Source organism: Rhinopithecus roxellana, chromosome 12, assembly GCF_007565055.1.
Source record: "Rhinopithecus roxellana isolate Shanxi Qingling chromosome 12, ASM756505v1, whole genome shotgun sequence".
NCBI lineage: Eukaryota > Metazoa > Chordata > Mammalia > Primates > Cercopithecidae > Rhinopithecus > Rhinopithecus roxellana.
Window position 1 is genome coordinate 106,478,712 of NC_044560.1, and position 6,163 is coordinate 106,484,874.

The following is a 6,163-nucleotide window of genomic DNA, read 5'->3' on the forward strand; positions in this document are numbered from 1 at the left end:
TCAAGACAGAGTCTCATTCTGTCGCCCGGGCTGGTGTGCTGTGGCGTGATCTTGGCTCACTGCAACCTCTGCCTCCCCGGTTCAAGCGATTCTCCTGCCTCAGCTGGAGAATGTTGCTCAGGCTGTCTCGAACTCCTGGGCTCAAGCAATCCACCTGCCTTGGCCTGTCAAAGTGCTGGGATTACAGGCATGAGCCACTGTGCCCAACCTATATTTGATATGATTCTGTTTTTAAAATCATTCAACAATAGTGTAAAAACCTCCTTGATTTTTGAACACACAATGTGAAAAAATGCTTTCAAATTAAAAAGATGAGCTCAGCCTTCCTTAGATTAATTTTGTGCATTAAATGTCACTATTATAAATATATCTCAAAGACTATCCACTTTTACAGGATGGTGATGTGTCAGTATCTTCAGTGTCCATAATTTGTTCTTGCCCCCAGGAGAAACACTGATCTAATTCTCTTGGAATAATTATATAGTACGCCCTAATTGAGCATTCTGTTTTCTTCTTATTAGATAGTATTAGTCACTGTAGTAAATTCCCCATCATTATTTAGTCCTACAATCAATAAGTGACTTCTGCTTTCCTTTCATACTTTCCTGAAGGTTACCTGGAAACTATGGGCCAGAAATTGGCTCTTGGACAAAGGAGAGTCAAAGTGCCTTGATGAATAGACAATACCTGATACCCTGAGCTATTGACACTTCAAGAAATAGACTCATTAGGTTCGGGCTTTCCCATGTGTATGAGTCTGTTTTCATGCTGCTGATAAAACAGACCCGAGACTGAGTGATTTATAAAGAAAAAGAGGTTTAATGGACTTTACAGTTCCACGTGGGGCTGCGGAGGCCTTCCAATTATGGCAGAAGGCAAAAGGCACATCTTACATGGTAGCAGGCAAGAGAGAGAACTTGTGCAGGGAAACTCCCCCTTATACAACTACCAGATTGGCTCTCTGCTCCTCCTGTTCAACAGACAGCCACATCTTCTTTGCATTGCCAGCCACGTACGTCCCTGAGACACCATGGTGAAGTTGAAGGACGGAGTCAATGGACTTGTTGGAATTGGGAGCCTGGTCACCAGGGTTGCTTTTAACTCTAGTAAAGTAAATATTGTTGCCATCAATGACCCCTTCATTGACCTCAACTATGTGGTCTACACGTTCCAGTATGATTCCACCCATGACAAATTCCATGGCATCGTCAAGGCTGAGAACAGGAAGCTTGTCATCAATGGAAATCCCATTACCATCTTCCAGGTGCAAGACCCCTCCAAAATCAAATGAGGCAGTGCTGGCGCTGAGTCCATCATGGAGCCGACTGGCGTCTTCACCCCCATGAAGAAGGCTGGGGCTTGCTTGCAGGGAGGAGCCAAAAGGGTTATCATCTCTGCCCCCTCTTCTGACACTCCCATGTTCGTGATGAGCATGAACCATGAGAAGTATGACAACAGTCTTAAGATCATCAGCAATGCCTCCTGCACCACGAACTGCTTAGTGCCCCTGGCCAAGGTCATCCATGACAACTTTGGTATTGTGGAAGGACTCATGACCACAGTCCATGCCATTACTGCCACCCAGAAGACTGTGGATGGCCTCTCCGGGAAACTGTAGCATGATGGCCGTGGGGTTCTCCAGAATATCATCCCTGCCTCTACTGTCACTGCCAAGGCTGTAGGCAAGGTCATCCTTGAGCTGAATGGGATGATCACTGGCATGGCCTTCCATATCCCCACTGCCAACGTGTTGGTCATGGACCTGACCTGCCATCTGGGAAAACCCTGCCAAATATGATGACATCAAGAAAGTGATGAAGCAGGTATTGGAGGGCCCCCTCAAGGGCATCCTGGGCTACGCTGAGCAGCAGGTCGTCTCCTCCAAGTTCGACAGTGACACCCCCTCTTCCACCTTCGATTTTGGGGCTGACGTTGCCCTCAACAACCACTTTGTCAAGCTTATTTCCTGGTATGAGGATGAATTTGGCTACAGCAACAGGATGGTGGACCTCATGGCCCACATGGCCTCCAAGGAGTAAGACCCCCAGACCACCAACCCCAGAGAGAGCATGAGAGGAAGACAGAGGTCCTCACTGCTGGGGAGTCCCTGCCACACTCAGTCCCTCACCACACTGAGAATCTCCCTTCCTCACAGTTTCCATGCAGATCCCCTGAAGAGGGAGGGGTCTAGGGAGCCCCACCTTATGGTGTACCGTCAATAAAGTCCCCATCCTCAGTCAAAAAAAAGAAACAAAAAACCATTGGATCTTGTGAGAACAGCATGAGAAAGACCTGCCCCCATGATTCAATTACCTCCCAGCAAGTCCCTCCCACAACACATAGGAATTGTGGGAGCTACAATCCAAGATGAGATTTCGGTGGGGACACAGGCAAACCATATCACCATGTAAACCAGCATTGTCACCTCAAGTAGACACCTGTGATATTTTGTACCAGAAGTAGAAACAGGATTTCCAGAATTCTTTCTAGTCCATAAGTAGATTATTTCATGACGACTAACTTTGTATTTGATTAAATAATTAAAAGACTCCTATTTACATAGAACAAAATGAAACTGATAAAGGAAATCTCCTTGTGGTTATTTATTTTTAATATTATTGAGAATTGCTTTACAAATGTCCTTCCTTTTTATGGGCATAGGAAGAAGCTCTTTTCCTTTCTTTGTGACCCACTGACAACTTTCAATTTAATATTTATACTTGTGGAAATTGGAATGAAAGCCTTTCAGTAGTAGTTTTCCATCTGACTCTTCCAAATTCTGGAAAACGTATCTGGTGTCAAATCTCAATATAAATTATAAACTGTCCAGTTGCGGTGGCTCACGAATGTAATCCTAACACTTTGGAAGGTAGGGATAGGATGATGTCTTGAGCCTAGGGGTTTGAGACCAGTCTGGGCAATATAGCGAGACCCCATCTCTACAAAAAATAATTTTTTAAAAAAATTAGCCAGGCGAGGTGGCACACACCTGTAGTCCCAGCTCAGGAGGCTGAGGTGGGAAGCTTGCCTGAGCCCAGGAAATCAAAGTCACAGTGAGCCATGATTGCACCACTGCACTCCAGCCTGGGTAACAGACCAAGACCGTCTCAAAAAAAAAAAAAATTATAAGCTAACAAATCATCAGAAACTGAAATATTATAATAATTCTAATCAGAATGCAGATGAATGCATTTATGATGGGTAAGGCTTAGAAAAATTATAACTGCTCCTTAACAAAGAACATTGGCTGTGCTTGAATTTTATGGTTATAATGTATCAATAAATAACTGAACTATATTTACATATATTATATCTGGAAAGATTCATAATGATTCTGATAAAAATATGAAAAACATCAATTGACTAAGTAGTCTGTGCAACTACTTAGAATAATGGGTAGATATTATTACAAATAACTTCATCCTTCCTAACAATGTAGCATTTTCATGGGTTTAATATGCATTGGCTCCCATAGTTGCAAGGATATAGACAAATGAAATGCACTACCAAGGCTATACTGACAATATCGTATGTGAGAATAAAGCCAGTTAATCTAGTATGAAAAGCCCACCATTATGGAACAAAGGCTGATGTGTAGAACTTCATTTACAGAACCAGATCCCACAAGTCCTCCCAGGAAATTAAACCAGTACATATGCTGTGGTTTACAGGATCTCAGTACAGACTTAAAGGATCTTGAAGGAGGAAGAATTCACCCATAAAAGTAGGCAGTAGGGCGTGGTGGCTCATGGCTGTAATCCCAGCACTTTGGGAGGTGATCACCCGAGGTCAGGAGTTTGAGACTAGCCTGGCCACATGGTGAAACCCTGTCTCTACCAAAAAATACAAAAATAAAAAATACAAAAATACAAAAATAGTGAACCAAGAGCGCGCCACTGCACTCCACCTCCAGGTGACAGAGGGAGACTCTGTCTCAAAAAAAAAAAAAAGTAGGCAGTAAAAGAAAGAGTTCCAGACTAGTAGAGTCCAGTTCAAATATGCAACTCCAGATTCCTTACATAATCTCCAGATAGAAGCTAATTCTCTGGTTTTAGCAGTGCTCACCACCACATAATTCTAGATGTACTAACCATACAACAAGGAGGCCTCTGTGTTCTATTAACACCTGTTTTACCTATGTAAGTTTACCAAGCCAAATAGGACAGAACCTACACTATATAAAGGCACAATTCAGAGACCACATGAAACAGCCACCACTGAATCTGCGTACTAATATAAATGATATACAGACATTATTGATCATTGGGATTGGGAATATATGCCACAAATTAAGCTCCAATTTGTTTTCTATTTCCCATAACAATTGCGGGTTCTCAGATATTTTAATTAAGGATAGTACAAACCAGAATCAGACCAGCCCTTTATCTTATCAAGAGTTACCTTTAGAGATAACATGATTTCAGGAGCTCTGTGCAGGAAAATTATTCAACACTTGGAAAATAAGATTTAAAAATTATTTTCAGCTGGCTCAGTGGCTCACACCTGTAATCCCAGCACTTTGGGAGGCGAAGCAGGTGGATCACCTGAGGTCAGGAGTTTGAGACCAGCCTGACCAACATCGTGAAACCCCGTCTCTACTAAAAATAGAAAAATTAGCCGGGCATGGTGGCGAGTGCCTGTAATCCCAGCTACTCGGGAGGCTGAGGCAAGAGAATTGCTTGAGCCCAGGAGGCTGAATTTGCAGTGAGCCAAGACTGCACCACTCCACTACAGCCTGGGTGACAGAGCAAGACCCTGTCTCAAATAAAATAAAATAAAATAAAATAAAATAAAATAAAATAAAATAAATAAAAAGAGTAGAACACCTGTTAGCCAATGAGGATAAGGGATGATGAGGGAAGCTGCATTTCCAGCATGCTTGGTCTCAGAGAAACACTGGCAGGACAAGTTATAGCACAAGTGTCAAAGCTAAAATGCAGGTTGGGAGCAGGTGGGTCAGGTGCTGCAAAAACACAAGTGGAAGGAAGGCTGGGGCTGGGGTCGTGGGGCCCACCCTGTGTACCCTCCACGTGGCCCAGCCGAGAGTTCCTCAGGTTGACACAGAGCACAGGCAGACAACAGGTATCCTAATTGGCTTCCAATACTAAGGCCCCAGCATATTTCAGAAAACCGCAGAAACCAACCCTCGAATGCTCAGCATCTGGAGGCACTAAAAACACTGCACAAAACACACAAGCATTGAGTGATTTATTTGCCCTGATCTCTTGCTGCTGTTCAGATCCAAGAGATCCCAGGGAGAAGGGCTGAGCCGGCAGGGAGGTCCATCCCACCACGGCCTCTCCCTTTCTTCTCGAGGGCTCTGGGGGTGTTGGACTCACATGGATAATCCCAGATCTGAGGACACTGACACTGTCACTGATGGGACAGAGAGCAGTCACCAGACCAAGTCTGAGCTCTCCTGGGGCTTCCCGTCTACTAGGATAAGGATAAGTGGAAACCAAATAAATAACTGGAAATACAATCATTTCATGGAGCAAAAAAATGTGCTACCAGGAAAGTCCAACTAGGTGATGTGGTGGAAAATGACTGCAGGAGGACTCTGCTTTAGGGAGCAGGGCTGGGGAAGGTCACTCTGAGTTGGTGACACCTAGCAGGGAGGAATACAAAGGAGGTAGCCATGGTAGGCAAGGGCAGTGACAAGAGGAGAGACCCAGGCATGGAGAAGAGAAAGTGAAAGTGCAGAGATCCTTTTTTCCTGTTTTTGGAATGGAGTGTCGCTCTGTCTCCCAGGCTGGAGTGCAATGGCACGATCTCAGCTCACTGCAACCTCCGCCTCCCAGGTTCAAGCAACTCTCCAGCCTCAGCCTCTTGAGCCGCTGGGATTACAGGTGTCTACCACCACGCCTGGCTAATTTTTGTATTTTTAGTAGAGACGGGGTTTCACCATGTTGGCCAGGCTGGTCTCCAACTCCTGACCTCAGGTGACCCACCTGTCTTGGCCTCCCAAAGTGCTGGGATTACAGATGTAAGCCACCACGCCTGGCCAGTACAGAGATCTTTAGTAAAGGACTTGGAGGACTTGAGGATCTGAGAGAGGTCAGAGAAGGGCAGCCCCCAGTGAGCAAGACTCAGTGAAGTCTCAACTCGAGGCAGGAAGAGATCAAGGTATAGTGGCTCCTTTTTTTTTTTTTTTTTTTTTTTT

At 44.6% G+C, this 6,163-nt stretch overlaps 1 pseudogene; it reads left to right on the top strand.

Annotated features, from left to right (window-relative positions):
* The first annotated feature begins 1,030 nt into the window (after positions 1 to 1,030).
* LOC104673407 lies at positions 1,031 to 2,039 on the top strand (annotated as a pseudogene).
* The last annotated feature ends 4,124 nt before the right edge of the window (positions 2,040 to 6,163 follow it).